Source organism: Rana temporaria, chromosome 1 (genome assembly GCF_905171775.1).
Source record: "Rana temporaria chromosome 1, aRanTem1.1, whole genome shotgun sequence".
NCBI lineage: Eukaryota > Metazoa > Chordata > Amphibia > Anura > Ranidae > Rana > Rana temporaria.
The window spans coordinates 266,398,276-266,407,860 of NC_053489.1; positions in this window are offsets into that span (position 1 = coordinate 266,398,276).

A 9,585-nucleotide genomic window follows, 5' to 3' on the forward strand; every position below is an offset into this window, starting at 1 on the left:
AGAGGAAGCCTTCCTATAGGGACACTAGTTATTTTCTTGGTTTGGTAGTCTTTCCTCTCACTTCCTGTTATGGTGATGGGACAGGAAGTGAAGAGAAATCTCCCCAGTGGCCCACAGATGACAAAAAAATTTACAGAGATTTTACCTTCCCTTGTTTTATAAAAAATGGAAAAAAAAGCTTTACATTTAGTTCTATTTTAATGTGAAAAGACTGACAACGCATGCTATAGGGCTTAAAAACACTAGGGCCCGGATTCACATACATCGGCGCATATTTATGCCGCCGTAGCGTATCTTATTTACGCTACGCCGGCGCAGCGCAGAGAGGCAAGCACTGGATTCACAAAGCCAGTGCTGCCAAATCTGCGCTGGGTTTCTTAGGCGTAAGTCGTCGTAAGTGGAAGTGGGCGTGAGCCATGCTAATGAGGCGTGACCCCATGCAAATGATGGGCCAAGCGCCAGATAGATACGAATAACGAATGGCGCATGCGCCGTCCCGTTGTGCGCATCCCAGTGCGCATGCTCAGAATCACATCGGAACGAATGCCTAAGATACGACGGATCACTGCCTACGGCGTGAACGTAACCTACGCCCAGCCATATTCACGTACAACGTAAACAACGTAAAATACGACGGCTTGTGTTCCCTGGTCCATACCTTTGCATGGGTTGCGCCTCATATATGGGGAATAACTTTACGCCGGACGTACGACTTACGCAAACCTCGTATATTATGCGCCGGGCGCAAGTACGTTTGAGAATTGGCGTATCTCCCTCATTTGCATATGTGCCTAGAAAATCAATGGGAGCGGCAAATGCACCTAGCTTAAATATGTGCCCACTCTACGCCGGCGTTGGCAAGTTACATCGGTCGGATGAAGCCTATTTTCTAGCGTATCTTAGTTTGTGGGCACGGCGCACAGATACGACGGCGCATATTTACACTTACGCGGCATATCTCGAGATACGTCGGTGTAAGTGCTTTGTGAATCCGGGCCTAGGTTTTGATGTATTTTTTATTTTTAAGTAACATACATGTTATACTTACCTTCTCTGTGTAAGGGCTTTGCACAGAGCAGCTACGATCCTCCTCTTTTGGGGTTCCCCACCAGTGTTCTAGGCCCCTCCCCCCTGCAGAATGTCCCCCATTGCAAGCCACTTGCTATGAGGGCACCGGTGCATGCTCACTCCCAAGCTGGCTGTATGCGTCCATTTTTACACACAAAGCATGGCTCGACCTTCACCCCCGCTCTCACCTTACAGTCTGTGATGGACAACAGCGAGAGCCAATGACTCCCTGCTGCTGCCTCTCTGTCCAGTAAGGAGAGAGAGAGCTGAGAGAGCTGCTGCTCTTGTGCACATTGTTGGATCGAAGTTGGGCTCAGGTTTTTAGGAGGGTTGGGGGATCTGTATGCAGAAGGTTTGCCCAACAGCCGGAGGGCCACTTGTTGGGCACCAGGGCCATAAACTCTTGGTCACACCCAAGCAATGTAACTTACTCTGTTTCCTTCCCTCAGCTCTGAGAGACCATTCCTGATGAGGCCGAGGTTGCTAGGCATTTGGTCTGCAGCCAGGCATATTGACCCGTACTGTTAAACCCGGCACATGGGTAGGTGGGCAGGAGACCAATAGCACACAACATTTATGGAACACCCAGCCACTGAAAATGGTATGTATCCATCTGCTACCAGAGTATATTGCTTCAAGGGAGGCCACCCTGTGTCTCTAGCCACTTGTCTTTGTTTGTAGTCAAGAGACAACCCCCAGGCACTCAGCTGTGGAACTGATCCTAAGATCTTTCAAGGCACTTTCTTGGACTACCAGAGCCAGCATAGCCTACTGTGAGAAAAAAGCTGCCCAGGGGCCAAACGCAAGTAACTCTCTGGGCCAGATTCTCAAAAGAGATAGCCGGCGTATCGCCTGATATGCCGTCGTATCTCTGAGTCCGCCCGTCGTATTTATGCGCCTGATTCATAGAATCGGTTACGCATAGATAACCATTAGATCCGACAGGCGTAAGGCTCTTACGCTGTCGGATCTTAATTGAATTTTTTTTTTTTCACGCTAGGTGTCGCCGACGTCGTTTTCCCGATCGAGTATGCAAATTAGCAAAATACGCGAATTCCCGAACGTACGCCCGACCGACGCAGTGAAGTTACGACGTTTACGTAAGATTTGCGACGCGTAAAGTTGCCCCTGCTATATGAGGCGCAGCCAATGTTAAGTATGGGCGTCGTTCCCGCGTCGAAATTTAAAAATTTACGTTGTTTGCGTAAGTCGTCCGTGAATGGCGCTGGATGTCATTTACGTTAACGTCGAAACCAATGACGTCATTTAGCGCAATGCACGTCGGGAAATTTTAGGGACGGCGCATGCGCAGTACGATCGGCACGGGAACGCGCCTAATTTAAATGATCCACGCCCCCTACCCGGATCATTTGAATTAGGCGGGCTTGTGCCGGAGGATTTACGCTACCCTGCCACAACTTTACAGGCAAGTGCTTTGTGAATTTAAGCACTTGCCTGTAAAACTTGCAGTGGCGTAACGTAAATGAGATACGTTACGCCGCCGCAGAGATGCGGTGATTTACCAGAATCTGGGCCTCTATGTTCTGTTCCTTTAAAGTTTCTCAGAGACTGTTCTGTACTGCAACCTAGTAAGGGCCACCAATAAGGGGGTACAACTGATGCCCCCTGTACAGGGCTCAGGCCCCCGTTGAACTGATGGCAGCAGAATGAAGGGAAACCTGAACAGGAGGGGCTGCATTTACTGGAACTAATCCCTTGTAGTTCCCCCCTGAAATAGCTGAAAGCCGGCTTCTCCTCCTCTCCCTCCCACCACTTTCAGCTGCTGCAAGGGGGAACAGCAGGGGACTGGTTCCAGTAAATGTCACCCCCACCACCCCTCTTCTCCAGGTTCCCTTTCCTTCTGCTGTCTAGGCCCCCCTGTGTGTTCCCTGTTCATTCATTCTGTGCAGCTGAGGTCACATAAATAGAGACTGAAGGCTATTTCCTCAATATCACCATTTATGTCTCAAAAATGAGACATGAGGGTCTGTTTAGATCTCGTGACAGCAGACACATGCCCGCTGACATCTGCTGCCCCATAGAGAATAATATGTGGTCTGCTAGTATGAAAGGGACTTAAGGAAGAAGTTGACTGCTGGATCAGGGGAGTTACTAGACAGCAGCACCCGTGTGAACAGCAGTAAAGTATCACCAGGCCTAAGCATTATCACACTAGAGACATGGGAGTTCCTAGCATTATAGAACTTCTGTCCTTTAGTAAGTCTGTATTTGCACAGAATATTCAGGGGGGCACCAACAGCACATTTGCAAGCACTGTTACTTTTGTAAGGGGCTCCTTTGTTTGTCTGATATTGTGTACGCTTAGTAGTGAGAATTTCTGTCAAGTTTTTACTGTGTGTGTCCTCATTGAGGGGATTTTTCCCTCATTTCCTGTCCCTCCGATAACCTCATTTCCTGTCCCTCCGATAACCTCATTTCCTGTCCCTCTGATAACCTAATTTCCTGTCCCTCTGATGACCTCATTTCCTGTCCCTCTGCAAGAAATGGCAGATATATGGTTTTGTCTGGAGTTGGATTTATGTAATACTCAGGTTTTTGTTGGTACAGTATGTTACAGGGTTACTTTTCCAAACACATTTATAGTTTCTGTAAGTGGACAATAGACATATGGTCAGTAGGTGTACCTTCTTCCATATGCAGAGGAAGTTTATAGCCAAATTATATGACTCTTGTAATCAAGAAATTTTATAGACACAGCCTTGCAGTACAGGACATTGCAATGCTTATGACCCATTTTATTTTTTGCAGGTACTGGCATCTCTTTATTGCTAGCATTTATTGACTGGAAATCTTGACAGAAATATAAGAATCCTCCTGTATAAGAATGAGGGAGTATAGGCACTTGTAAAAATGTCCTTTTGATTCCTGCATTGTTTGTTTGATGGCCTGTTCACAATATGACACAACACACAGGTACAATAATTGTGTTGGTGTGATGCGTTGACATTCATTTGAATTACTCCCCAATGTACCCTGCAACGCATGCTAGTGCATTGTGTGCTTTGCAGGGACACAGGATCACCCCTTCCCCCAGTTCTTTGTGTATTGCTAACGATCGCCGGGTGCCGGAAGGAGATAGAGTCCTTGGCACCTAAATACACCACTCCTAAAGCGCTCCTGCCCATTGAAATCAATGGGCAGCAGCGCTTTGCGAGCGCTCTTAACCCTTTCTCGCATGCTAGAGGGGGTTAAAAGCACCCTGCTAGCAGCCAAAAAAGCGATGCAAGAACGACGGTAAAGCGCTGCTAAAAAATACCGGCGTTTTACCACCGAAGTCCGGTAGCTTTCAGTGTGAAAGCACTCTTATGCCGCGTACACATGATCGTAAATTCTGACAAGAAAACCATGGATTTTTTCTGACGGAATGTTGGCTCAAACTTGTGTTGCATACACACGGTCACACAAATCTTGTTGGAAATTCCGACCGTCAAGAACGCGGTAACGATACGTACAAAACTAAAAGCTCACAACTCCAATCGCGTTCTGCGATCCACCAATCAAAATCTACTCCAAATACCCAAAGCCAGCTACAAGTCCAAGGGGGAACGAAGATTTGCGCTCCAGGGCCCCAGACTATGGAACGCTTTACCAGCCAGCATTCGGTTGGAGGAGAATCACTTGACCTTTAGGAGAAAGATCAAAACCCATCTCTTTTGAGTTCAAAGGAGAAATGGACAAACGAGCGCCCAGAGGCGATTTAGTTCGCATGTGCAGCGCTATATACGTTTTTCACTCACTCACTCACTCACTCACTCATACTACGAGCTGAGAAAATGGAAGTTCAATAGGCTCTTCTGCTGGATTCTGAGCATGTGTGGGTTTTTTTTGCGTGTCGGAATTGCAGATTTTGCGTTTTTTCCGATAGAAACTTTTGTTGTCGGAAAAATTGAGAACCTGCTCTCAATCTTTTGTTGTTGGAAATTCCGACAGAAAAAGTCTGATGGAACATACGCACGGTCAGAATTTCCCAACAAAAGGCTCACATCGGACTTTTCTTGTCGGAATTTTCGATCGTGTGTACGCGGCATTAGGTTTATTTGTCCATCGCCTACACTACAGCACTGTTTATGCAGATACAGTAGAAATAGGCCCAATTCACAATGCTAACAAAATTATCCTTATTTTCAAAACAAAAAGTGACCGTTATTTTCAGTTGAGTCCACTGAAAATTTAAAATTACATTCAAGTGTTCCAAATAACAATACTTAATATTGTGTTTAAGCTTTGTGAATTGAGCCTCATGCCATATTATAAGATCTGGGATACCATGTGGAGGTGGTACATACAAATGTTGTCTATAGGCTTTCTGCATTCATTTAGGTAACATCTGCAAGAACTGTAAGCTGCTAATGAAGTTGGTGTTAGATGAATTCCCTCTGCCAGGAACAATCATTGGTTTGAATTAGGTGGTGATAGTTATACAATGCCCAGCAGCTTTGACTGATTGCAGGTTCCGTTCTAACTTAAAGGGTAACTCCACTTTTGTAGAGAAAAGAAAATAGCAAATACAGAAAAAAAAATATAACATATACAATTGCGACACAAGTCATGTTGTACTTGAATGTTATTAAAAATTACCTTTCCGTTTCAATCTGCAGCCGCTGTAATTTTCTGTAAATGCAATGCTGGAATTCTGTATACAGAATGTGTACTGAACACCTCCCAGATACATCATTTCCTGCCCAATCACAATGCCAATGCCGGAGACTGAACATGGGCGTAGGCGGGACTCCGGGATCTACCGCGATCGTGGACCGGCCAGCCCCGCCGCACATGACCCCATACGCCCAATCACAGGGCGCCTGAGACTAAACATGGCAGCATAGCACAGAGACATAGGAAAGTACATTTAGGAGGCAGCATTTGTGACACATACTGGAGGAGATTGCGCCCCCCTAAATGATGCGCCCGGTGCCACGCCCCCCCACACCCCCCCACGTTACGCCACTGATGCTGAGCGATGTAACAGGCAACATAACATTCTCCAAGGCTTCTACAGACCCTTTCACGTCTGTCACATGTGCTCTGGGTGAATATGCTCTCACCTGTGAAAAGCACAGAGCGCCAGTGGTGGACGTGAACCTGCCAGTTCTGGTGTTCAAAGGCAAATGCTAATCAAGCTCCACGGTGGAGGGCAGTGAGCATAGGGCCACCCTCATGAAATCTGTTTCTAAATGTTTGGTTTAAGACATTGACACCAGTGGCCTGCTGGAGGTCATTTTGTAGGGCTATGGCAATGCTCATCCTGTTCCTCCTTGCACAAAGAAACAGATACTGGTCCTGCTGATGGGTTAAGGACCTTCTACGGCTCTGTGCAGCTCTCCTAGATTAACTGCCAGTCTCCTGGAATCTCCTCCATGCTCTTGAGACTGTGCTGGGAGACACGGCAAACCTTCTGGCAATGACATGTATTGATGTGCCATCCTGGAGGAGTTGGACTGCCTGTGCAACCTTTATAGGGTCCAAGTATCGCCTTGTGCTACCAGTAGTGACACTGACCCTAGCCAAATGCAAAACGAGTATAAAACAGTCAGAGTAGTGAAAAAAAAAAATAACAGAAGAGAGCCCCATGTTGTTTACCAGACAGAAGCAACATTGTTAGGCACACATTTAACCCCTTGATTGCCCTAGATGTTAACCCCTTCCTAGCCAGTGTCATTAGTACAGTGACAGTATTATTATCACTCATCACTGTATTAGTTATTAGTGTTACTGGTAATGTCACACTTGTGATTTTTTTTTTCCAAAGACAAATAGCAGAATACATTTGACAACATTTATGAAGATGTATTTATTTATTTTTTATTGAATATGTTTTATAGCAGAAATTAGAAAATACTGGTTTATTTTTTTTATTTTTTTCAAAATGTTGGGTCTTTTTTGGTTTATGTTGCATACAATAAAAAAACAGTGGTGCTGCAGATGGGCATTGATCAAGCTGCATTGATGGGAAATTGTGAAGCTGCACATGGGCATAGATCAAACTGCATTGATGGGCAATTTTGAGGCTCCAGATGGTCATTGATCAGGCTGCATTGGTGGGCGCTGACCCTTATTTTGCTTAAAATTGTATTTATTTTCCTGAAACTTCCCTCTTAAAATGAAGGTGCGTATTATATGCCTGTGCGTGTTATATGCCGATAAATACAGTACATTTCATTAGGGTACAACATTGCATGACTGTGCAATTACTAGTTAAAGTGGTGCAGTGCTGAATAGCAAATAATTATGGGAATTTTTTTGTCTGCAGCAAGGAGATCTTGATGTAGTATGAAGTCTCCAAAGTCTGACTTTGACCTGCTGGCCAATGAAAGTGAACTTTATATTTCTAGTATGCGCTATGAAGATACTGGGGCCTGTACATGTATTGCAAAAAATTAAGTTGGAGTAGATGAAGACATATCGGCCCGGATTCACAAAGCACTTACGCCGATGTATCTCGAGATACGGCGCGTAAGTGTAAATATGCGCCGTCGTATCTGTGCGCAGTGCCCACAGAATTAAGATACGCCTTAAGACAGGCTTCAGTCCACCGGCGTATCGTGGGCGCATATTTACGCTGGCCGCAAGAGGCGCTCCGCTCCCATTGATTTCCTATTTAAATATGGAAATGAGGGAGATACGTTGATTCACGAACCTACTTGCGCCCGGCGCATAATATACACGGTTTGCGTAAGTCGTACGTCTGGCGTAAAGTTATTCCCCATATAGGAGGCGCAACCCATGCAAAGGTATGGACCAGGGAACGCAAGCCGTCGAATCTTATGTCTTTAACGTTGTACGTGAATATGACTAGGCGTAGGTTACGTTCACGTCTTAGGCAGTGATCCGTCGTATCTTAGGGAGTAGTTCCGACGTGATTCTGAGCATGCGCACTGGGATACATCCACGGGACAGCGCATGTGCCGTTCGTTATTCGTATCTTTGTGGTGCTAGGCCCATCATTTGCATGGGGTCACGCCTCATTTGCATGGCTAACGCCCACTTCCACTTACGATGACTTACGCTTTTGAAACTCTGCGCTGGGTCGGCGTAGCGTATATTCGATATGCTACGCCGGCATAAATATGCAAATCCGGGCCATCTTCTCTATTTATTGAAGATTCTGCCAGAAAAACTCATAATACCGCTGGCACTGTTCACACCGCTGGAAGTGGGGATTTTCCTGCTAGTTGACTACGCAAACTACATACTCTAGTGACCTGTAGTAACGGATGGTGCGAAGATCATTGCAGGGTTCTGGCTGTTCCATCCGGCCCTTGATTCCTTGTATGCTGCTGTTGACCTCTCTATAATATGAGGGTCAATAGGTTCTGGTAAGCAGGCTGGCCCCCCTTCACAGAGGTGACTAGTGTGCATGCACATCCTTTTCACAGAAGTCATGTGGGGATTTTCTCGCTATCATTTTATATCTTTCTATATGTGGACTTTCATGTAATTATTTTTTATTAGTGACTTTTGAACATTGAGTTAGCGATGCATCCTCTCTGTATTATGTATGTTGTGCATGATGTGTAAACAGCCTATTGGTGCTGGCTGCTAACAAAAAATGTTTATCCAAGCGCAGATATTGTTTTGGCTTAGGAATAGCAAAAAAGGCCTGGTCATAAAGGGGGGTAAAATCTTCTGGAGCTCAAGTGGTTAAAGTCAACCACCTACCCCCCCCCCCCCCCCAAAAAAAAAAAAAACGGATTAGCATTATAGCTTACCATTACCAGTCCTTAGATGTGGTGGCTGCATTAGTTTAATTTTTTTCCCCCATTATTTACACTTGGTGATCCCGCCATTGACACATTTCCTATCCTAAGGTGACAACTGATCAGCACTGTCACCCTAAAGCAGGCAGTGTGTTAGGGCAATGTAACACTGTGTTAGGACTACATAACACCTCCCTCTCTTCTCCACAACAGGGGGAGTGGTTTTGTACTCCATTGGGATAGCAAGGAATAATTAAAACCAATGAGGCCCTTTCACACCAGCAGGTCAATTGGGTCCACGGTATGTTTAGTTTTCCACTCAGGCTCGATCACTATAGGGATAGTGTGGGTGATGCTGCAGGGAGTGCCAGCAAGGGATGGAGCCCTATGGTGGTATAAGAGAGACAACCTCAGCCCGGGCTCTCACCAGGCCATGCCCCTAACGCATTCAACTATGCCCCCTGGAGCTTAGTCATGGGGATCCTAAGGTGACAACTGATCAGCACTGTCACCCTAGAGCAGGCAGTGTGTTAGGGCTATGTAACACTGTGTTAGGACTACATAACACCCCCCTCTCCACTTCTCCATAACTGGTTTTGTACTCCATGAAGATAGCAGGGAATAATTCAAACCAAAAATGCCCCTTTCACACCAGCAGACCAAATGGGTCCACGGTTTGTTTAGTGTGCCGCTCAGGCTCGATCACTATGGGAAATAGTGTGGGTGATGCTACAACCACTGCAGGCGTGGCAACAAGGGATGGAGCTTGTCCCAGCTCCTGTAGTCACTGGAAGGAAGA